This window comes from Xyrauchen texanus, chromosome 21 (genome assembly GCF_025860055.1).
Source record: "Xyrauchen texanus isolate HMW12.3.18 chromosome 21, RBS_HiC_50CHRs, whole genome shotgun sequence".
Classification (NCBI taxonomy): Eukaryota; Metazoa; Chordata; class Actinopteri; order Cypriniformes; family Catostomidae; genus Xyrauchen; species Xyrauchen texanus.
The window spans coordinates 25,901,855-25,927,521 of record NC_068296.1 but is presented as its reverse complement, the minus strand read 5'-3'; the positions used below and the strand labels follow the sequence as shown (position 1 = coordinate 25,927,521).

At 39.0% G+C, this 25,667-nt stretch overlaps 1 protein-coding gene across 3 annotated transcripts in view; it reads right to left on the bottom strand.

The window, feature by feature from the left end:
* LOC127661398 (ras association domain-containing protein 9-like) overlaps nt 1-25,667 on the bottom strand; it is a 65,269-nt gene that overhangs the window by 27,367 nt on the left and 12,235 nt on the right. The window contains exon 3 of one of the 3 annotated variants that reach the window (XM_052152067.1): nt 16,209-16,318. The exons of the other annotated variants lie outside the window; for them this stretch is intronic. The gene's annotated coding sequence lies outside the window, so the exon portion shown is untranslated. Of the gene's footprint in view, nt 1-16,208; nt 16,319-25,667 lie in introns of those variants that run through there. 3 annotated transcript variants of the gene reach the window in all.

Below are 25,667 nucleotides of genomic sequence, written 5' to 3'. Positions count from 1 at the left end.
CAGGCGTGGGCTCTGGCTCGCAGACCGGGGCAGGCGTGGGCTCTGGCTCGCAGACCGGGGCAGGCGTGGGCTCTGGCTCGCAGACCGGGGCAGGCGTGTGCCGGAAGGCAGAAGCCCGTGTTCTCTCCCTCCTCCGGGCAGACGAAGTGGGCCGTGCTGGCTCGTGGAAGGCGACTGGCGTGAGGGTGAACTCGTTGACAGTTGGGACTGGCGTGACAGGAAGCGCCATGGGTGACTGGAGAGTCACCACTGAGGGAGGCGAGGTAGGATCCTCCTCAGCGACGCCCACGGTTAACGGCGAGCCGCAGACCCGCAAAGTCATCTCCACGAAGCTGCAGAGAGTCCACTCGTGCGTTGCCGGTGGCAACCGTTCCCTCAATGAGGCGTTCAGGTTGCCCCTGAAGTAGACCACCAGGGCAGGGTCCGGGAAGTCAGAGACGCTAGCCAGCTTGAGAAAGTCGCCTATGTGGTTCAGCGCCGGTTGGTCCCCTTGCTTTAGACAAAGCAGCCGATAGTTGGCCTGTTGGACCGCTGGATCCATTTTTGGGTCGATCGTTCTGTTATGCTGGGTGTGGAAGCAGGACAAGACAGACAGAGGTGCGGATCCAAACGTGGTATTTTATTTAAGACAAATAAGAAACAAAAGGTAAACACAAAGAAAAGTCCACGAGGGGAAAACAGAAAACTGATGCACAACGACAGATATAAACACGATGAAACAAACTCTGAACTCGGGTAGGGAACACGGACCAGGCTTGACAACATGCAAGAAACGAAAACGATCGACAGAGACTAAACAAAGAACCAGGGTTTAAATACACAGACAAAGTGGAGACTGAACGAGACACAGGTGAAAACAATGATGAGTGCAGGCAGTGGGGGAGGCCGGCAATTGTGGGAAATGTAGTTTAACACACGGACAGTGAGACTCAGGGCGGACAACAAGGAAACGTGAAATAAACGTGATAGTGAAACAGAGAACATAGGGCAGACAACACAGGAACGTAACAGCTACAATCAAAAAAGGTTTGTTTCTTGATCAATTTAATTATTAAAATGAAATAAAGCGATACAATTCTAGAATATAATAGAATATTTCACTGCATTCTATTAATTTAAATTTATAAAATGGAAGTTTTCTTAATACATTTTTTAGAGTTGGGACTACATACAGTAAATACTTTCTGTGGTGTTAATGTAGCATTGAGGAAACTGACAGGAATGCTTTGGGAGGTTACCATTATAGTGGCCATTTTGTTTTGTGAATTTGATGGGTAACAGCAATAATTGTAATTTAATTAAACTCAAGTATTACAAAAAATGGACAACACACTGCTTTTACATATCCCCCCTGAATCAATTCCTGAGGGCAAATATTTGCCCCTTAATAAATAGTTAATTTCTGCCACTCAGTCATCAATCAGTAAGCAATCTAAATAAAATATCAAACGTAACACTGTATACAATTGACCTTTCGGAGAGATTTATGGCTGCAGTTTACACCTAGCCACTATCACAGCATTAACCTTATCGGCTGATGACTCATGACTACTGCATCCATCACCCTTGCTTCTTTCTGTTGTACACTGCATGCTAACACTATCCACTCTTTCCGTTTCCTACCTCATGGAAGGCTGCATTGATTGGCAGTCAAAAAAACATTCACTCTCAAAGGCTTCAGCAGGGCTCTGTCTTTTTCTCTGCTTTTAAAAGATTCAAATCTCTCCCCACACCTGTGAGTCAAAAGATTAGAGTCTCTAGTTTCATCCAATATGCCATTTTAAAAATGTGAGTGATTCATTGCAAAAAGCTATGCTGCAAATCACAATGTACTCTATAGTGTACAATGGCACAAAGTTTTCATTATAAATGCTATATTTACTGTGCATTTTCATATTGAGAATTTTTTTTTATTTCAGAGGCTTTATAAGGAGTTAGGGAACCTAGGCACTTCGTACAATGGCACAAAGTTTTCATTATAAATGCTATATTTACTGTGCATTTTCATATTGAGAATTTTTTTTTATTTCAGAGGCTTTATAAGGAGTTAGGATGAACATATTGTGCAATTCAGAGACCAGTACAGATATACAGCACACTGGAGGTTAATACATTCACTAAATAGGGAACAAGGGAGCATCCTAAAGTTTTCTTATGAAACCAAGTGCATTCAATACAAACTTCCATCAAAAGTTCACTTTCAGCCTGCAGATGATGTTTGGCAGACATGGGACAATGGTACTTAGTACTTAGATTCAGAAGTTATAATGTATATTTTATTTTAACCTGGTTGACATTGATTGGACGATGGCCATTATTTACATTTCTGACTGGTAAAATGCTTCAGCGCTCTCTTTAACTTGTTTGTTTGACAGTACAAAGAGAGAACATTAAAATTTTGTTGCGCAAGTAAAAACAAAACAAAAAGTAACATAAAAGTCATATAAAGTAAAATCATTTTTATTTGTATAGTTTTTAATTTTGGCTTTTCCCAATACAAGTTGTTCCAAAGCAGCTTTACAGAAAATCAGTTGTAATTTCTGTAACGTCTCAAAAGCATGAATAACCAACACTCCTGGAAACATGATAAACAACAACAACAAATAAATCAGACTTTCTTTAGCTTGTTATTATTTAAAATATCACAACTTGGTCCCACTTTCCTCATATGTGGACATACATTTTTAGGAAACGTATTTTTATTTTCTCTAGAATTTATTTATTTATTAGGTGCTAATAGTTACAAATCAAAAAGGGAACTGGAAAATGCCCACAGCATTTATGGTTTAGTCTCAGGAGGGTATATGGGAACTCCTTGCCTGACTAAAAAGCATCCCAGGTGGATGCCTCATGAAACTGGTTGAGAGAATGGCTAGAGTGTAATCTAGGTAAAGTGGCTACTTTGCTGATGTTAAAACTGTATTGATTTAAAAATGTTGTGGTCAATACGGATTTAAAAATATTTGTGCAATGCAAAGTCTAACATATTGTAACAAAATTCTGTATTTTAACCTCCAATCAGAACCTTGGCATAGATGTTCATACAGGCTTGAGAAATAAGGATTTACTCTGGATAAGGATTACTTTACTCTGAAATCCCAGATTATTTATGGACAAAAATGTCAAGGAGCAAGTAAGAATGATTCAATTCTGACACAAGTTTTCCAAACCATAATGTTATATTCACATGCCTCTTACCCACAGAAAACCTATCTGTCAGGAACAGGTTCAATGTCAGGCAATAAACAAAGGCTGATGTGAGTGATTTGAATCGGGGCATCAAAGAGAAATACATCGTCTACCTTCCCTGAAATCGCAGAGGTAGAAGGCTGAATGTAAAGTTGGACAGATTTATTGAGTGTTTTTATGAGCCCGTTAGAAATCACTCGGGTCTCATTGAGGCCGATAATGAAGGGAAATATAAAAACAGGCAGGCTCTTTTTGTTGGCACCCTTCCTGGCTTTGCTCATTACCAAGGCATTGTGATGGCATTTTGTAATCTTACAAGCACATGCTTTGGAATAGTTCCTGATTCCCTTCCAAAGCTTCTTGAAATATAGACTTGAGGATCCCAAAAGTTGAAGAAACAAACATGTAAACCAACTGCCCCAACATCAACAAATACTTCATAAATACATACTTTAGTAGCTTGTTTACATGCAAAACTATTTTTACAATGGATGGGAGTGTTATTTCGACTGGGCGGTGCACAGCAGGCACTGAATCAGATGATCAGTGGGAGAGTGATATAAAGGGGAGCTGGAGATGCTAGTTTGAGAGAGAGAGAGAGAGAGATGCACACAGCCATGTGTTTGTTTATGTTTGTTTTATGTTGACTTTGATATTAAACTTTACGTTTATTGTTTAGCTGGTTTCTGCCCATCCTTAACCGTTACAGTGGTGCCGAAACCCAGGAAGGAGGAGGGATGCTGCCATCTTTCAGAGGATTAGCCGCAGCTGTCTGCCTGGTGACAGAGGGGTCGCTGCTGGCCACCGAGATCCGGAGGAACTGCTACCGTCCACCGATATGGGGAGGAGTGGTTCTGTCCACCAGGAGTCGTAGGCCTCACAGCCATCCACCAGGGGAGGAGTGAGCTGTCATCTGGAGAGGAGCGGTTGAGGACCGGCGACAGCATTTCCAGGGACCGGCAGGCAAGTTTTTCTTCGGAAAGGCGATTTGCAAACATTCACAAAATATAAAGTGCGAATCTGGACCCCGAAAAGTTGGTACTGATCCATGCTTGAGAATCCAATTTTTGAAGATCCTGATCTATATTTACACCCATTCACAAAGCAGTCCTGTGTAAAATGATTTGCACAAACATACACGATTTTTCGTATGCTTTGGGGCACATTTCCTTCAAAACAAAACTTGTTTCTCTTATGTTTACTTTTACAGCCAACAACAGAACACTTATGATGCTAACGAAGCTGTGACATTATTCTTCTCAATGTATTTGCTCCAGTTCGGGAAGAAAAAAATAAATAAATAAATCCACGTCTTTTGATATTCTAGGCATCACGCTCCATTCTCTAAACATGCAAGGTTTAGGTTCAGGTTTATATGCACGTCATTCTCTGGTCAGTTTATGTCTCATAATGTGGTCTACTGTCCCTATTAGGCCACCTCACTTTTACCATGCGCATCATTCCTCAAGGCCGCTCCTTAATTTTTCCGCCTCCTCACTCTAGCTCATTCCGTAGACAACCTCTCCTACATATCAATCGACGATGGCTGCCGCGAATCTCCGTTTGACATGTCCCTTTTCACGGACGCGGCTCCCTCCATAGGATTCGGGGGTTACTTTCTAGGATCATAGTTCACAGGGAAATGGCCAGATTATATTTTTTTCAATAAAGCTTCCTACACTCCATCCGCTCTCTTTGAAATTCATCCCATCATCACGGCTAGCATTATATTGGGTTCCCTTTGGACACGCAAAACGTCGTAGTTTTGCGACAATTCCGCAGTCGTCACTATAATCAATAAAGTTCGGTCCTCCTTAAACCATCATGTCCCAAATGAGACGTCTGACATGGCAGATAATTTCCTGCAACTTCATTATCACAGCCAGACACATTCCTGAGTTTTTCAATATAATCCCTGACTCCCTCCCTCGTTTCGCTTCCAGGAATTCAACAGACCCGCAAGCAAGAAAAATAAATAAAAAATTCTCAGACCTCCAGCCAAATTAAGCCCCTCCCTACTACCCCATTACTACTTCCATGCAGAAAGGACTTGCCCGGTCCACACTTCCTACTACTACAAGCCCCATTCCTCTCGTTCTCATTCTCCCCATTCGATTGCTTGCTGGGCTTACGTGTTTGAATGCAGTGAGCGCTCTCTCTCTATAGAGCTGTCTCCCATTCGAATCGCAATGTGAGCCCTCCTTTTCGAACGCAGCACGAGCCATCTTTCATTTTCACCTTTCCCGTTCAATTTCTTGCTGGGCTTACCAGTTTGAATGAAGCTCTCTCTCTCTATAGAGAATTATCCCGTTCGAATCGCAGTGTGAGCCCTCCCTTTCGAATGCAGCGTGACCAAATCTCGTGCTCATTTTCCCAGTTCGATTGCTTGCTGGGCTTACCCTCCCGAATGCCGTGAGCTCTCTTTCTCTATGGAGCAGTCTCCCATTCGAATCATAGTGTGAGCACTCCCTTTCAAATGCAGCATGACCAACTAGTGCTCACTTTCCCCATTCTAATGCATGCGGGGCGTAACCATTCAAATGCCTTGAGTTAAAACTCTCTCTCTTAGAACAGTCTCCTGTTTGAATTACAGTGTGAGCCCAACCTTTCGAATGCAGCACAAGCCAACTCTCATTTTAACCTTCCCTGTTCACATACTGTGAGCCCACCCACTTCTACGATGAGTGGTGGTCTCTCGTTCAAATCGCAGTGTAGCCATCTTGACCAGCCATCGTACAAGAACGCACCTTCAAACAAATGCTTAAGGCACTCCCTCTATACAGATTTTGTGGAAAGAACATTTCAGAAGCATCCACCAAGCCAATTTACCAAATAGAATTGTTGCTGTCTTGCTGTCCTAAATGCTTCCTGCCATAGTCATGGTACTGTTCAAATACGTTTACTGCTTCAAAACAAGATTACCTTAACCTACGAACTACTGAAATGGAGTTAATTAACAGAGGTTCGGGAGGAGCATGTTAATTTTAATCAGACAAATCACAGCCCACGAGCAGGAGTATATAAGCCACTGCTTTCCTGCTTCCTGGGACAACTATCCTGACATCTCACCTCCACCCCATCTCCACCTATTCTCTTGATTCATAATCAAAATAAGTAAAGTCCAGGGGGGGTAATCAGGACTTGAGTCGAGTCTCGAGCTCCAAGCCCTCCAGTATATGGACAGCAAGCCAAATACATTTAATGTTTCAAGATTACATTAACATACGAACTACTGAAACTGCTGTTCAAAATACTTTTCTTCACTATACCAGAAAATGAGTGTGAACATTCTGCATGCCTCCCCCTGCAAGCTTTTGTATGCTGACAATATTAGCATTAGTGAGTTAAAATGTCCCTCGTAGCACACAGCTGTGCTGGTTAATTAACATAATTTCCTCAGCAGCACACTCTAATTGCAATTCAAATCCTAACATTGCTCTTTGCTTCAAATGGACAATGTCTCACAAGTAAATGTTTTTACTGCCAGGTTTCAGGCTGAAAATATGTACGCGTGGATCTGAAAAGAGGAAGAAAGTAACAGGTGTTGAAATCACTTCAGTTTTGGCATATATGCCACAACTTCATGCAGAAATTTAGGCAAAGGATAAATAATGGCAATTGGAATACTCTTCCGTTACCTTTGTAGTAAAAGACAATACAATAGGCCTTATTCATGAAACACGTGCAGATCAAATGGGTGTAAATCCATTTTTGCGTAAATTGTCCCATTTAATTCAATGAGACAATTTACGTTAGAATGGATTCATGAACAATTTACACAAAAATTTGCTTTGTTTGTTTTTTCATGAATAAAACCTATTGAGATAATCTATTTTGCAAGAGTGACCTGACAGCAAAGTACAAACAGCAATGCTTCTTAACAATTTAAAGACTATTTAAGTACAATTTAAGGAGAGTTATTGTCAAAGTGGGGAAAAAATGTCAATATCGAATTTAATTGATAAACAGAAATAAAAGACAACAACAATTTCATGGTGACACGTTTTATCTTTACTCTTCAGTTAGGAAATGAGTAAAAACATCCCCCAAAGTTAGAGCATCTTTGCTTCAGGGAGGTTTACGTAAGCATTTGGTTAGGTTAAATGCTTATTAGGAATTGCATGATGTCCTTTAGGTTGATCATATTTAAATAATATTTATATCAGTTTACTTATAAGAAAGGCTTCTGAACTGTCTGTGCTCTTTAAAGAATGAAAAACATATTCATCAGGTAAATTATATTAAAGAAACAGGCATTTGGCTCTGTAGCACAGCTCATCAACCCCCTTAAATAACAGGTCTGAACAGAGCAACGTTATAACAATTAATGGAAATGTTCTCTAATGTCAGATAATCTTTTCGTCTGGACCATTAGTATGTCTGGGGCACAAAAACCCAGGCCTCTCTTCAAATGTGATTGGTCAGTATTTCGATATTACTCATTAGCTCAATATTGGAACCAGCAGGAAAGGTCTTGTCAGTGGTAACATAACAGTGCTCTTTAAACCTATGAGTGTCCTCCCTCAGGCATCATAAATGTGTGTGAGAAATCCTACATAAAAGCTCTATACACTGCAGAGACAGGAACTAGATGTTGCTGGTATAGAGCTACTGTTAGGAAGTTTATAGAGAGGTGAGACAGAGGACAGAAGCTTCTGGTAAAGACAAGCTTTTCAAATTCTAATTCACAAAGAACTTTACAGAAAGGGGTTGTCCATCCATCCATCCATCCATCGTCAACCGCTTATCCTGTGTACAGGGTCGCGGGGGGCTGGAGCCTATCCCAGCTAACATTGGGCGAAAGGCAGGGGACACCCTGGACAGGTCGCCAGTACAGAAAGGGGTTGTAAAAAAAGAAAACCCCAAATCTCCCATTTTTACAAAACAAAAGTCTCAATAATAAACAGTGTATTTGAGCCTGTTTACAAGCACACTAATATGCTGATAACTCTGCAAAATCAGCTTAATAAAACAATAAGCAAGAATGCATGTTAACAAGTGATTTAAAATAATCAAGTAATTCTCTGATTTGATGTCAATCCATGAAGAGGCATGCAACACAACACTTAATAAAAAACAATCAATAAAAATGGTGTTGAGGAAAATAGCAAATTGTGCTTTGCGCCACTTCATTTACATACAATACACCTATAGAAACAGTCCCACCCACTTGCGCTTTGCACCGGCACGAACATTTTATAAGAAGTTGCACACAGTGGAAGCGCTTAGTGCTGCGCTTTGTGCACTCACGAAATAGAGCCCTAAGTGTGTCGTATCTGCATAACTCGCATCACCAGATGGAACTGCAAAAATGATTGTTTTCATACAGGTTTCCTGAACAATAATTTTTGCATTTCGTATTTACAAATATTGAGTTCCTTCATCCAATATCATGCAATATCACTGGTGGTAATAAAAATTAGGGGTGGAGAGATAAAGTTTAATTGTGCTGTTCACTTGATAAGTCCTAAATGAGTATAAGTGAGTGTTTTAAGACCCTTTTTTGTATTGCCTGGAGCTTATGCTGACCTCTTTTTACCATCCCTTCATGTTTCTTACTTCTCTGTCATTCAGAAGGATTAGACGAAAACTGGTCCGCGTTTCTTGTCACAGCATTCCCAATGGAGTCATCCTCTACTACTGTGAACATGTGAATTATATTTTGCCTTAGGCCAGAACTCAGTCTGTGTCTATTCACATAGAAAAATGCATAAGTAAACTTACTTGACTTGGCCCCAGAAATTACTTGGACACTTCAGTCTCAAAAATTTATGTCTTTGCATTATACAGTATAACAAAATATTAAGATTTTTAAGTAACATGTCACAAATAGCTTTTTTAGGTTTCAAATTATAATAAATAGACGTGTTCAAAATTGACACAAAATACACACTTTCTGGTTGTCAAACTTTGTGAAACATGACAATAGTTAATGTAATGAACTGCATTTTTGGTTACTCTGCGAGAGCACTTGTGTGAACTTGGTGGAACTGACTTCATCAACTAAATTATCATGAAAATAGTTGGTTAAAAGTAATTGCAATAATGGCTACTAAAAGTTCTAAGGAAAAATCTAGCATCATTGTTTTAGTTTCTGTCTGACAAGGTTGTCTTATTTCCATGGTGTATACCGTTAATAGCTAAGATCTCAATAATTTTTACACTATATAGTATGTAAGTCAAACTTAACCTATGCCACTTGAAAAAACTTTTATCCAATACCCACCGGCACCGCACATACTCTAAGACAAAAGCCAGACATTATTTTGAAAATGTCTCCATTTCTATGAGTTTTTGCTGGAGACGGGGGACCTGTGCATGTGTGCTGGTACAGCCACATGAAAGCTCCCACTTCTGAGTGCATGTCTGCTGCTCTCAGCTCAGGGTGGTGAGAGCACAGTAAGATAAGTAAGAACAAAGCTTGCTTTCCCACAGTGTCAAAACCTAGATTTCCCACTTCACCCTCAGGCCTTGCAGCCTTGAAAGGAGACTATATAGTCTGGAGAAGACTGAGGAATTAGAACATAGACATAACTATTTCTTGAAATGTTTTGTTTTTCTCTCGTGTTGTGGATTTTTTTGCTCATAGCACACATTTTGAATAAGTTAGGGGAGGGCGATGGAGTTACTGCAAAGCTTTGTGAAGTTCAAGCAGTAAATTGCAATAACTTTGACAAGCTTAACAGAATTTCTTATTAAATTCAAGGTTGCACTGTGAGTCACTTAATAGAACTACCAAACAGTGCAGTATGCTTAAGAAAAGAGAATAATTTCTCTCTCAAACATAATTCTCTGTTCATGGGCTATTAATATGTCATTAGAAATTCACAGGTTGCAGGAGGGGAAATCCCTCAAGCTAGAAATTGCAGTCTATGAGTAAAACTGTAAACTATGGACGATTTAAGAAGGCTTCAACGTGTTGGTTTTCAGAGCATTTTGATTTTTCTGCTGAGAATACTGCTTGCATGCATAGTAATTTAGGTCAATTACTGTGTGATGTGTGTGAGAATTGACTAGAAAAGAGGTTGAGGTCAGACTAAGGAGGTCTATAGTAGCTGGAGAAATCAATCAGGTAACATTCCTATTCATTTCAATGACAATCATTTGAGCCGTAATGTGACGAATCATTCTAGAGCTGTAGGAAAATGTCATGACAATGCTTATCAGCTGATGGAACCCAAGAAGCCATTAAGTAACCCAATCCAACATAATCACAAGGGAACATGACAAAGTACTACCGACTGTTTCTGTACCCTCCCATCAGACATATTCGCATGAATTCAAAAGTGTTTACCTTTTCCTGAGGTGCTACTGATAGCATGGTACATGATCATGTCAAGATATTCAATGATAGCAGTTCCCTTTACAAAAAGCTTCACTATGATGATGCGCTTTGCTAAGCGCTTCTGGGAACAATCCTGCGTTGTGACCAGCTGTGAATATGTGTGTAACACGTCAATGAACATTGACCAGAATTTATACACCTTGGCTGGTGAGATCATTAGATGCACCTGTGGCCAGGCTATAAATAGAGGCATCACCAGCATGTCGTCAGATCCGTTTTCTTCAGAGAAAACTGTGCTATGTGTCTCACAAGCCTGTCAGAAACTTTCTTTCCTCTGCTATTATTTAGAATTTGTTAGGCAGTGCGCAGTGAACCTTTTCTCCTTTCCCTCTTTCTATATATATATATATATATATATATATATATATATATATATATATATATATATATCTAAAAGAAAAAGGTGGAAAAATGTCGGAGAAGCAAAGCAAACTATGCGTGTTTCCCTGTCAAAGTTCTATGACTGTCAGGGACACGCATCAATTTTGTTTTGTTTGTTTGGGGGAAGAGCATGCTTCTCTCGCGTTGGGGCCGGGCGAGTGCGCGCATTGCGACCTACTTTCGGGCGAAATGCTTCGCGCTCGCCTCGCTTAATTCCGGGAGTCAGCGCCCACACTTTCATCATGGGGCTCTCGCATATATTTGGCTGAGGAGCAAAAGACGGGTCCGTCCCTATCGCTTGCTCTCTCCCCAGATCCAGCTGATCCTTCTCGTAATCTGAAGTGCGCCTTGGCGCCTCTTCACGAGGGGGACGCTGAACCTCTGTATATTTCACGCATAATAATAAAGCGGCTGAGAAATTACTCGAGGTGGTTACTCGGGCTGTGGCCAGACTACAGCTAGACTGGCCACGCGAACAAGAGACCACCCCCCCAAACTCTCCAAACTATAAGACAGATTTCTGTCTGGTGGCCAAAAAAAATAAATATATATATATAATAAAAAAAAGAAAAAGGGAACGCTATATTAGTCCCTTCCTTTCTTTGATGACCTCCATGACGAGCTTTCTCACTCATGGAGGAACCCATATACTTCCATTGTTCACGTACCCTCGACGTCTTTATACTCGACTATCGTGGGTGCTGAGACACGGGGGTATTCAATGATGCCGTCGGTCGAAGAGACGCTTGCGGGCTATCTCTCACCGGGTTCGGCATCATCACTCAAAAAACCCGCTCTCCCCACTAAGCCATGCAGCACTACCTCCATGCTAGTGGGGAGGGCTTATCAAGCGGCAGGTCAGGCTGGTGCAGTGTTGCACACCATGCACGTGTTACAGGCGTACCAGGCTGACCTACTGAAAGATCTGAGTGCGGGTGCAACGCTAGACGAAGAAGCCTTTTCTGAACTTCTTCGGGCCACAGATTTATCTTTCCGTGCGACCAAGCCATTGGTCAGTCTATGTCTGCTTTAGTCAGCAAAGAGAGGCATTTATGGCTTAACCTTTCGGGCATCAAGGATAAGGACAGAGTTTTCCCACTCGATGCCCCGGTTTCGCCTTCCGGTCTCTTCGGAGATGCCATGAATACAGTTATCTCCACATTCCAGGAGGCAAAAAGCCATGAGGAAGCCTTCGGGCAGTTTTTTCCTCGCCGCACTCAGGGGGGCGGGGCCGTCGGCCACCCAGTCCCATCCCGACTCTACTAGGCAGAGCATGGCGAGTCATGCTCCCCCTCGTAAAGACTGGGGACAGGCTCATTGCCCTCAGCATCCCCTGAAGCAGGACCTCAGGGTCGTTATTTCTAAAAGAAAGAAACCCTGACGGTATTGTACCCAGCCTTGTGGGGGTGATTCCTCTCGGGACGGGACGCGTGTACCATCCAATTTGGCCCTCCCGATACCCTCACGAAACCTCTTCACTCCCGCCGCCTTTGGTGTTTCGGGTGACAGAGGCTTCCAACAAAGAGTTGGGTGTACTGTTGCTTCCTGCCTTTATCCAGGACGCGGAACACTCGACATCCCCTCAACAGGAAGTGTCGAAATTGATACTCATCTCAGAGAACCTGGCAGCATGGAAAACTTCTGCCAGGCATTTCTATGTGGGTTCTGAACACAGTAGAAAGAGGCTACAGAATTCAATTTGCTCGCCACCCTCCGCGTGAACTACCATGAAACCGGAGCAGACACTTCTACTGTGGAAAGAGCTGCAAAATCTCTTGGTCAAAGGGGCCATGAACGTGTTCCCGACCCCATCTCAAGCTCATGCCTGAACAATTTTTGACGCGGCAGGCTGGTCCTCTCCGTGCACATTCATCAGTTTTTATGGCAGGCTCATGCCTTAACAAGTTCATGATGCAGCAGGCTGGTCCTCACCGCACACGTTCATCGAACATTATGGGTTAGATGTTTTTGCTACTCTGGACTCTTACGTCCTTGAGTCGACATCTCAAGCTCATGTCTGAACAAGTTTGTGATGCTGCAGGCTGGTCCTCTCTGCACACATTCGTCAAATTTTATGGTTTAGATGTTTATGCTACTCCGGGCTCTTGCGTCCTTGAGTCGACATCTCAAGCTCATGTCTGAGACCTCTCGCATTCTTGTGAGCACACTTCACAACCGTAGGGGTACGGACAGCCCCAGTGCGGCGGCGTGGGTATTGCATTCCCAAAAGTGCTTAGCAAAGCGCAGCATCATAGTGAAGCTTTTTGTAAAGGGAATGTCTCGGGTTACATGTGTAACCCTTGTTCCCTGAAAAAAGCGGAACGAGATGCTGCACTTCTTTGCCGCACTGGGACGTCCCAGGACTGCTCTTCAGAAAAAGATATCTGACGACACGCTGGTGATGCCTCTGTTTATAGCCTGGCCACAGGTGCATCTAATGATCTCACCAGCCGAGGCTATAAATTCCGGTCAATGTTTATTGACGTGTTACACACATATTCACAGCTGGTCACAATGCAGGATTGTTCCCAAAAGCGCTTAGCAAAGCACAGCATCTCGTTCCGCTTTTTTCAGGGAACAACACATGTAACCCGAGACGTTTTTCAGGTTGGATTTTCCCTGTAAGATTTTAGATTTTCCCTGTTAGATTTACTTTGCTGATGGTTAGGTTTGGGTTAGGGTGTCTGCTTTGTTAAATATGCATTCCTGCTGACTGTACAATTAAAAACAACTCTCCACACAACTTGTTTTTAGCGCCACTCTGTGGACATTTCACACTGTAATTGGAGCTTGTGAGGTACAGCTGCAGGCCGGATATATTCAAATGGCAGCGTGATCTACAAAATAGGGCAGATTTACTCCAAAAGAGGGCGGGATTACTCCAAAAGTGGGTTGTGACAACTCCAAAATGGTGCATCACTTCCACACATGGTTAAGGTTAGGGAAAGCATTAATTTAGGGGCTCCATATAAATTTAATAGCGATATGGTGCTCTGCATGCAGCTTTATGGAACTCTGCCTGCTGCTATATCCTTCTTTCACATGCCAATACTTTCAACAGCACTAAAAAGCTTAAACAGCTTCAGCCACTGGGGGCAGTGTTTAGAATTCCAGGAAGTACAGACCAATTTAAACTGAACTTTTGACCTACTGTAGCCAAATTTACCATGGGAGAGGTAAATCTGCAAGTTAAATTTCTTGCAGTATAAGTTCCTTCAGTACACATTGACAGTTCTTGCAGATATTACAATTTTCTCAGAGAATGAAAGTTTGGAGGACCACAAAGATCCAATAATTTGGCATCTGAGGAGCCCCAAATGTTGTCTTTAGTATCTCAGAATTTTTACCAACTGTGAATATTATACTACTGTGTTTTCACCATAGGAGAGCAGCATGTAATGGTCAACTAGCATGTTACAACAGTAAGTCACCATTTGCGGATCACACAAAAATGAATGGGGAGAGCTGCAAACTGACACCTTCCTGCTGCAAAATTGTCTTCTCTTATAAAAAAGCTATTTATTTTTAGTAAACACCACACATAGTTCATTCCAATTGGATTGTTTAATATAAAACATGTTGAAGATTGGAAGACAGGTGGTCAGTTCATTAAGTTATGAGGTGTTTCATCACAAAAGCAGTTTATTTAGCACAATGAAGCATCCATTTAAGACATCCATTTAAAAACAAAAATAATCTTAAAAAAGGTCTGGTCTTCTCGCCAGTGTAACACCCATAGGATGTCTATGGGACTGCATTGTGCATTGTGTTGCTAACCTTGCGGGATCTGTTTTAACTTTGTAGGCTCTGTTTTTACAATGTTGTGCCATTAAACACAAACTTACAACCTGGGACAGAGCATGCCTTTTGCGGTATGTTTAGTTTAGGCTGCAGAAATTGAATATGCCCTTTATCAAATAGCCTAAATTGAAAAATCGCACAAAATTATTCATGCCATATTTATTCCCCTATAACTATATTTCCCAAAATAATATTTGATACATTTCAAAAGATTGTCTGCTTAGTTGGCCATGAAGCTCCACTCTACACTGACAACTTTCATAAGCCAGAGCCACCCATCTGGGACAATGGAGGGCGGTGTCCTCATGAAAGCTTGCACTCTGTAGTAAAAAGCCTCTGATTAGAGGAATTAGAGGCAATGGAAGAGGTGTGGCAAAAGGATGGCAAGACAATTCAGATAGCACAGGAAGTATGCTGTCTTTTTGTTGATAAGCTAAAACCCATGAGTGTCTGTTTCCAGGGTTGCACATGAGTGTATGCATATAAAAACACACAGTGGTACTTGGATGCACTAACAGAAGGGATAGGTCTCAACCTCTCTCCCCTCTTGTGGCAGCATTGTGCGTAATTCAGCAGGTGTTCCCAATAACCCAGCTGACATCATCCTGCAACACAAAGGCACATCAAACCCATACCCTGCCAAAGAAAGCAAAACTAGAGGCAGCAGAGAAAGGAAGGGCAGAAGACAAAAATACTTTTTTACAGGACATACTTCAACTACCAAAATTCCCTCTGGGCAACCCAGTTCACTAGACTCCTGGTATCTGCAGTATCCACTCACCATAAAATGGGGAATCAGTTTTATGCTTTAAACTATATTTGATGGAAATTGATTAATACATTTCTTTAGACTATAATAATGGAATGATGGATTTTTAAAAAAAATATAATATTGCTAATTATTTTGTTTGGCACTAAGTGCAAACAGCCCCAGTACTGTTATATCTCAGTTCAAAGTAAACCGAGTATTGGAGAAATGCAAATTTGTTAATGTATATGTGTTGTTGACATGTCCTGCATAATTAGATCTAAAACTGTAATAACACTTTGCTAATTTTATAATTATTTATACAGTTTTAATGATAATTTTGAAGGAAATCATGGAATGTTGTACTTAAAAATGTAAAATTAAGTTTTAATGAATGTTATCAAAAGTGTGAAACACTTCAGCGCCTGAAATATAAACTTTCCTCAATTTAAAAGTAAATATGGACAAATTATGTGTCAACTACCCAAATATTTTTAAATACATGTTTTCTTGTGCTCTTGTATATGACTGGTTCTTGACTCTGGTAAGAGTTATTTACTGATCCCCTCTATTGCATCTCTGAATACAAAGGTGGCCAAAACCCAACAACAAAATATACACATTTTAAATTTGCTCACACTAATTTCTATCTTATTATTTTGTTGCATTGTTCCTCTGCAAAGTGAGAATACATTTCCAGTGTTACCTTATCTTTAATAGTCCCATGGGTTTATGTCCATTCTCTTGTTTACTAGGGGAATCTGGGCCACTGCTCCAGAGGCCTTTCTTGTGTTACTCTGGAGTCTGGAGACAGTATATGCTTGTGACCTGCTCACAATAATCAAGGAAATGGCCTGTAGCAACACATAATGTGATAACAAAGCAGCATAATGTAATAACTGCACATAATGTAATACTTTAAATGTAATGTTCATAATGTAATTGATTAAAACTTCATTTTTTGGCTAAATCTACTACTTAAACTACTTATGATTAACATTGAATTGAAATTGATATATATATATATATATATATATATATATATATATATATATATATATATATAAAATATTAGCAGTAATGATAATGATATAATGATATAAGTTATAGACATACAACTAACAATTATAGCAATAATCATATTTATCATACAGTATATTTATTTTTATATTTATCACCCATAGACAATTTCTTAAAGTTTAAAGAGGATATTAATACATGTTGATAATAATAAATAAAGGTGTACATACTGATAAATGACTAAATGTGTGAGGTAACTATATGTTGTACAAAGTATAGCAGGGATATTTCATTAAAGTTCCAAGAGGTCCGGCCTCTACATTTCCTCCTTACCAAATATCTGGACAATAATAACTTGCACAGTTTCGATTTTGCAAAAAGATAAGATCATCAGTGGTTTTAAAGTGGAATGATCAGTCCAGTGTTTGTGTTTGAGTTCGTTTGAAGATTCATATGCTTTACATTCAGATACCTTACATGTGGGGCATAGGAGGCTTTGTGTCTGAGGAAAGATACTGTTTTGGGTTTTAGAGAAATACCACGATTCTGCAGTCTGAATGGACTATATAAAAACTTTAGCTACTTGGGGCTTACAGCTGCAGTGATAAAAGAGATGTTTTATTTGATGTCTTACAGAAATCATATTTTACTTTGTGATTCTTTTGAAAATCTTTCAAACTGTGGTTTTAGGGCAACAATATAAACTATATAGTCACATTCCTGAGTGATAATAAGAGCTTTCATTTTATATATATAACTTGTCCAGGGATGTGCCGTCCATATATGCAAGGTAAGCATTGCTTACCTTATAGACGTGTGAAAAACAAAATTACATAATTACATTTTTAAATATAATTGTTAATATAAACAACTATTTTCATTCAAATTCATCATCTTTCATCTCAGTAGAGCAGCACAGACAGTTATTAATTCATTTGCTTAGAACTATCCTTAGGTATAAACACTTTATGTTATGCTTTCTCTGATTCAAAACATTGTTTACGACCATTAATTCAACACTGCATGTTCATTCAAATTGAGTCGCACCTGCTACTACAAATGGCCAAGGTAAGTATGCTTACCAAAATGAGTAAGCCAATCAGAAACTCTTACTTTAGTTACACTACCTGATTGGCTAGATTTTAGTTTTGTGTCAACACGTTCAAGTTCACTTAACTGTGTTAGCATCGGCGACCTACAGGGATTTTAAGAACTTGATTTCAGTGGAATCGAGGAAGAGAGGCTATCGAAACTTCAACAAGCAGGCGACTTTAAAAAAAGTGACGGAGAGACTTTTGTACAAAGACACACTTTTAGATTTTGTACTTAGGTAAAGGATAGTTAATTTATTTATTAAAAATATGTGTTATTGATACTAGGTCATTGTTTCTGGTTAGTCTGAAGCTATGTAGTGGTGATCAATCATGTCCTTCTTGTGTTCTGCTCTGTCTGATTTTTTTCTTCTCCCCTTTTCTCCCCAATTTGGAATGCCCAATTCCCAATTGCTCTAAATCCTCATGGTGTCGTAGTGACTCGGCTCAATCTGGATGGCGGAGGATGAATCTCAATTGAGTATCACGTGGCTTGTTGAGCGTGTAACCACAGAGACGTAGCATGTATGGAGGCCTCGCGCTATTCTCCGCGGCATCCATGCACAACTCACCACGTACCCCACCGAGAGCGAGAATCCCACATTATAGCACTCACGAGGAGTTTACCCCATGTGACTCTACCCTCCCTAGCAACTAGGCCAATTTAGACTATCTACGTTACATGTGAGTGACATGAGTGACATGTGAGGCCTACGATGAAACTAGTTACTAACAATCTTTGGTAATGAAGTTGACATAATTGTTTCCATTGACTGGTGGGCTCTAAGGCAAAAATGTACATCAGTAACATTTCTGTGACATTACACTGACCCATATAATGTGTTTTGGGCAGAGTGTTTAATAATTTTTATTAACAATCTTTGTTGTCTGCCCAATCTCAAAGCCCATCGCACATGCCTTGACATGTCAATTTATCAGAATCAGAATCAGAGTGCTATATGAAAGATTTTTAAATTTATATAATCATTTCTACCACATTAGCTGAAGTTATCAGACGTTATTTTTTAATTTTATGTAACTATGAATGTAAATAAATGCAAATGTCAAAGTGTTCTAAGCATTCTAATGATACCTCAAATGCATGACTTATGTATCTGCGGACTTCAACGTTTTAAAAGTAAACTTATTTCATGATATATCACCTCTCTTTAGATCCATTGAGTTTAGGGTCTTTTCCACTCATATACTTGGTGTTTTGCTTTGTATCCAAAGAAAAATTATTTTGGCTGGACTCCTAAACAGTGAGCATGATATGATCATTCACTCCCGAACACTCCCAGTGTTATCTCAGCATATACCGTATCAGATGACATAGAAGGAAGTTTCATTCTTCAGCTTTAAGACAATTTGTTATGATCCTTTAAGGATGGTGTATCAGATCCCAGTCAAGTGTCAACATTCATTTGAAACAGCATCAGTATACTATCAGGCTAGTATAGTAAAAACACATCTAGAACAGACTTGCCAAAATGTGGATTGATTTAATACATCTATTGCTGAGGAAACAGAGAATAAAATATCACACTGTAGTACTTCCCTTTTCAAAATCACATTACAGTATATGCTTCATTTCATTAATGAGTCTTCTGTATGACAAATCAACTGAAGTACTGCATTTACTCTCGAGAACACTCCAAGCTAACTGTTTCTCCTTTGGTCTGTTATGCAGGTTGTATATCTGGACATTTTTATTCAGATGAACAACAGAGTGTCATTTTTCCAAAATAAGTTGAATTTCTTTTTTCATTAACCCAAAGATACCCTTACAATATAAATGCTGCTTTACATAAACTCTATAGATTTTATGTTTTAACTGCTATTTGGCATCATTCAGGTTATGTATTTAATTGTCAGTTAAAACCATCAATATTATAAATGATACCCTGAGGGCCATTCATAAACGGTAAGAGTGTATATAAATATAACCTTACTGGACCCATTGAACTGTAACACAGAAGCATGTTGCAACATGTAGTTTTCCATATCGACTTCTATATCTTTATTCCACACCAATTTTGCAAAATAACAAGCAATCTTCAGACATATATAACTTATTTTACTTCAAGCCTGTGTAGCCATGTTGTTGGTGATATTCAATACGGAAATGTTTCTCTAGGCTCTCATTTTGTTTGGAACCTGACTTCAACAGGAAATGTTGACCATTGAGTTCAGAGGAAATCACTCCCACTGAGTGTACAAAAGCAAGCGGAAAGAGACCCATAAATGTCAGTATTATTATCTCAGAGATATGCAGGCATTCACAGACCTGGTGGGATTTGTCCTCCACTATCAAACACAGACCAAATTCCTCTGTTCAGACTCTGTTCTGCTCAACACCTAATGAGCAGAACATACTCTCACTGAACACTTTATTAGGAACACTATGGTCCTAATAAAGTGCCCAACGTGGTTTTCTGCTGTTGTAACCCATCCGCCTCAAGGTTCGATGTGTTGTGCATTCTGAGATGCTAGTCTGACTCCAACAATCATAACATGGTCGAAATCACTGAGATCACATTTTTCCCCATTCTGATGGTTGATGTGAATATTAACTGAATCTCCCAACCCGTATCTGCTGCTGCCACATGATTGGCTGGTTAGATAAACGCATGATTAAGTAGGTGTACAGGTGTTTCTAATAAAGTGCTCAGTGTGTGTAGTTCTGGATTACATGTATAGCAGATGCATGCCACATTTTTGTAAGTGCTCAGACAAAGCAAGCTCATGCATTTATAATTGTGTGCTTTTAAATTCAGCTTTTCAGTTATGTTATATGGGCTGATTTTTATTTTATTTTCATGAAAGTGATTTATCTAGTCTGTGCCATGTGTATAATCAAATTGTAAATTCATACTTAAACATGCTGCCTTTACAAACCTATTGGTGCAATATGCAAATTAACTATTTTTGTTTGTTTACAGATTATTTGGAATTTTTATTTTTACCATACAACCTGTATAGACCCATTTTTCTCTGCACATATTCTCAGAGTGGCACATATTGTACCTGTTTTGTGGAGTAACTTGGTATGCCATTTCTTCTTTTTTTTTTGCTCAAATCTGTGTCTAACTTTCTTTCTTTCTGCATTTTTTTTTTACTGATTTCCAGAGAATTTTATTTAAGGCCAAATACTAGAATAAACTACTTGTATTGAGTTATGCTCATTATTTTCTTGTGATTTATTTGAAACCCTTGCAAATAGTACAGATTTGGTTACCTTTAAATGCTTTTATGTGTAAATCTTGAAAGTCTGTAAGAAATGTTCTGGGTTAAATCTCAATTTAGAGCATTTGTGGCATAATGTTTATTAATTTGAACTATCTCTCATTTATTAAATGATAAAAAGCAAAAAAAAAAAAAATATGGTTACAGTGAGGTATTTACAATTGGCAACAGTCCATACATTTTCAGTCCATAAAGTTTCAAATTTACTGGTATTACAGCATTTTACCAGATTAAATGGTTTACCAGCATTACGCCGTCATGACTACAAAGTAATATTGGATATAAATTTACACAGATGAGTTCAGAAAGTGATTTTATAACATTAAAATCATGTATAATGCTAATGTCTTGTGGACATACTTTTAAAATTGTCTATTTTAACATTTATGGACTGCCCCACTCACTTCCTGGAACCCTGATTTTTATATTTACATTTGTATTTATTTTTATTTAATTGTATGGTAATCAACATTATGCCACAAATGTGATTGATTGAGCTCAACTTGTAATGAACTCGGAACATTCCTTTAAGTACTGTACATTAAGTGAAACTAGCAATTTCTTTTTATTTTGTCTCTAGAATCACCAATCTAGCTATTTACAAAATTTTTACTGTATACTGTATTATAGTATATCTATCAAGATGAGTCATTTTGTTGCCATGGTGATTTATAAAGAGCACAAGGTGTGGATTTTGGGTTGTAGGATGAGAGCTGGAGAGGTGCTCTCAGGAAATAAACATCAACTCAGATTAATCTTATAAACAAGCTGGGGATGAGCAGGAAGTTAATCAAGATTAGTGTTGTGCTCAGTACAGCCTAGAGGAAGTCATGAGGAGAGAACGAGAAAGAGAGAGAGAGAGAGAGAGAGAGAGAGAGAGAGAGAGAGAGATCTACAGTATGTGATCAAAGGTTTTGCCATACAAGATCTCAACTTTGCAGGATACTGTAGGTTCTCCCTAATTGGTACTTCAAACCTTACAAGGGGTGAGAGTGAAGGCCTCAGTTCAAAGTCTTCATCACAGACACTTCTGAGTGAACCTGGTGTCACAAAAGCACCAGCATCTGTGTTCGTGCAATCACTCAGTGGAGTATACTCTCTCTGGTTTTGATCTTGGGTGTATCAAAAGATTTAGAAAAATGAAGAAATTTTCATCTTTTATATGTATTAGTCATTAATGATAATATGAATTTTCTATTGAAGTTAATAAAACTGCCTTGATGTGATTGTGAGGCTTGTGAAACCAGCAGTATGAAAAACAAGACAATAGGAAATAATTTGCTTTTAATACTACTGGGTCATGGCTTTAGACTGATTAGCCGTATGGATATACTCCCTGTGCTGTAGGCAATCAGAGCTTATCCGCACACAAGGCGGTCAGTGGGGGCCTCAGAGGAAGAAATTGGTTGAGTAGGAAAGAGGAGGACCAAGCTTCAAGCAGGCTTCAAGCACAGAGTGTGATATGGCAAAATAAATGTTTATATAAGCAGCTAATCAGCAAAATAAACAAGGGTTATGAGGACCGGGAGGGAAGATGAGAAGGGAAAAGGAAAATGTCTCTCTTTTATGCAAACCCATGTAAAAACATCAAAGAGGAAGGAGTACAACTTTCTCCTTTTCAGACCCGCACTAATAAAGACAAGAATAAGTGAGTTAGTGCCGTTCGAACAGGTGAGATACATCTAAACATGTTCTGCTTTAAATTACATTGCATGGCAATGATCCAGACAACTGTCCTAATCCTTCTGGTTAACCAGCATATTTGAATATTTACTTCTGATCACTTGTTCCGAGACGAGATTTGCTGCCTGTCAAATTCTGGGCTCCCAGAGGTATTTGTTTCTGTCTAGCAAATGTCCAAATCTATATTCTTCCTCTCTACTTATATTACAATACTCACAATCTCAACCCAAAACACCACCACCACCTCTCTTCTCTCTGACGTGGTGCTATAATAACAGGTTTGCTGATGAGCCTTAGAGAACACCTGTGGCAAATGCTTCTAATGAATGAATTAGAGACATGTGGGTGCTTCAGACCCACCATCACCTTTGAAGAATGCTTATACTAGACCACCCCAGTGAGGTTTGAGTATATGTGAACATTGAGGTCAAAAAGACTGCATCCACACTGAAAATGGGACCAAAATAAAGGCTGTAAAGGAAATAAGTTTTAGCATTTTGAATTTTTTTAAAGTTTGTTGTAAAATGAATAAGATGTTGAACATGCTGCACTATTTCAAGGTCACTAATCAAATGTAAGCACATTTTTGACATTGTTCACTCATTTGTACAAATAGTCATATTTCCGTGCTTACATTTTATGCACACATTATGCACACTCTGGAGCATTTTCAAATCATGCTGGGAAAACATAGATCATCAGGTTTTGCAAAAAGTTAAGGTTCATGCCAGTTTGAGTGCATGTTGTTATTAAAGAATCAAAATTAAAGTTATCTTTTAGTCCATGCATGTTAGATTTCCAACCCTCAATTCATAGAGTTATTGCACTATAACTCAATTGCTGCTTTTTCTCTATTCCTGGGACAGCAAGATTGTTTGCTCATGAATAACAACCCTGAGGGCTTGGCTTTGTTATCAAATGAAATCACTGATCTCTGTACATAAATCTTCTCTCCAGCTTTCAACAGTTCAAATAACCAAAACATTAATGAGAGCTGACACAAATTTGTGTAATTAATTAATTACAAAATTTAAACAAAGAACAAAAAACATGTCACTGTACATGGTTGCTTTTTGGTATTATTTATGTAAGGAATAATTGATGATGGACCGTTGAATTATTATAAAATAATGCACAACCGAGGTGGTAATGCGGTCAAGGCGCGCAGCGGAGTTCAACAGGATGGAGTCCATTATTCCACTTATACCATGGTTACCACACATTAATACATAGTTCAAGGTTTTATCTCAAGACATTTTCTGTTTTTTGTTCCTAAAACGCTCTTGTGAGTGGAACTACTTTCTTCCACCACGGATTCAGCGTCTTGCTCTGATACAGCTCAAGCCTTTGTTACTAGTTTAAAAACATCACTTTAGAACTAGCAATGGAGGATGGTGATGCTTGCGCTGCTTTACTGAGTTTTACATTACTATATTTTACTTTACTTTATGCTGCTGTGTGAGTTTGTTTTTGAGGGATCAAAAGGGAGAAGCTCAGAAACTGAGAGAGTCGCCTGTGGGATTACCTTTAGAAGTAACCTCACTTCAAAATCGCCAAGATGTAAGTTTAAGCTCTTCTCAGCAGCACCGAGTGTCGCCATAGTTTTGGAACTATCAACAGAGGATACGCTTCTTTTCGGCATTGGAGTAACAAGGTAGTTTATGTGTGCGTGTGCATGTGTGCGTGCATGCACGAGCGAAAGAGAGGGGGAGGGGTAGTGCGGTGCTTTCCATTATAGCTATGTGAGGCTGATTAGGGCGAAATACATTGAAACATAAAAGGTTTTCACATATTACGCTATTTCGTATAATAGAAACTGTTGTAATGATCAAGTCGCAGGGGTACGGCTCTACTTGTTGGAGATAAGGGAGCTTTTCAACTGAAATTTAAATAAATGTAGGATATTATAGACATTGTTTGACATTCTTAACCGATTTTCTATAACCAATGTCTTTGTTTATATGGTTATTTTGCTGTGGTAGCATGTACAGTGTTTGTGGGTGAGACGAGAGCGAAAGAGAGAGAGAAAGAGAGGGATCCCAAGGACGCTTTTCAATCGAAACTGAAATTAATTTAGGATATTATAGACATTGTTTGTCATTCTTAACCGATTTTCTATAACCAATGTCTTTGTTTATATGGTTATTTTGCTGTGGTAGCATGTACAGTGTTTGTGGGTGAGACGAGAGTGAAAGAGAGAGAGAAAGAGAGGGATCCCAAGGACACTTTTCAATCTAAATTTAAATTAATTTAGGATATTATAGACATTGTTTGTCATTCTTATTTGATGTACTTAACCAATGTCTTTTTTTTATTTGGTTATTTTGTTGTAGTAACCTGTACGGCTCTTTGAAATAACTGAAATAATTTGGCGAAGTGATATGGAACCGTTATTCGGTCACGACCTGTAACCACTTTGTAGTCGTGCATTTCCTTAAAAAAAATTATTGCACACCTTAGAACGTCTGTCAACCAATCAGAATCAAGCATCCAACAGACCAGTGGTATAAGAAGCTTTTTAATTCATGGTTGGTCAGATGGCGTCACACTTCTTAACTGCTTTTATTAAGACAATTACCCTTTACCATAGGAGATGTTCAGACATGCCAGGTGTATGCACGGTAGAGGAACGGCAAGCTTGTTTCATTTGAGCAGTTATTTTTTATGAGTTAAAAAAAAGAAGATGAACCTGTTCCCTGACACAATTTAGCAAGAGCAAAAAGTTTCACCTGAATGCTTTAAACATGCAAGGATACAAACATCTTTAGGCTGAAAAATCTTTAAAATTTGTGTGCTGTGAAAATTACATAAACATAAACATGGACATGCCTGGGAAAGCACAAACACTGTAAACTCTAATGCTCAAAATAATATATACTGTATATATATATATATATATATATATATATATATATATATATATATATATATATATATGTATGTATATATATTCTTTTTGAGATTCTTTTGAACTTACACATACAGTAAGTTCAAATAAATTAACCTTGATAAGTATTTAGAACTTTCTCTTTCTTTCCAGTTCATGAAACTGACACCTTTTAAGTAACCTGAATTGTTTTAAGTTTAATTAACTAAATTAAAAAACAGAAACTGGGCAGGTGATTTCTATTTCCCAACATGTTTTACATGGCACTTGAAATTC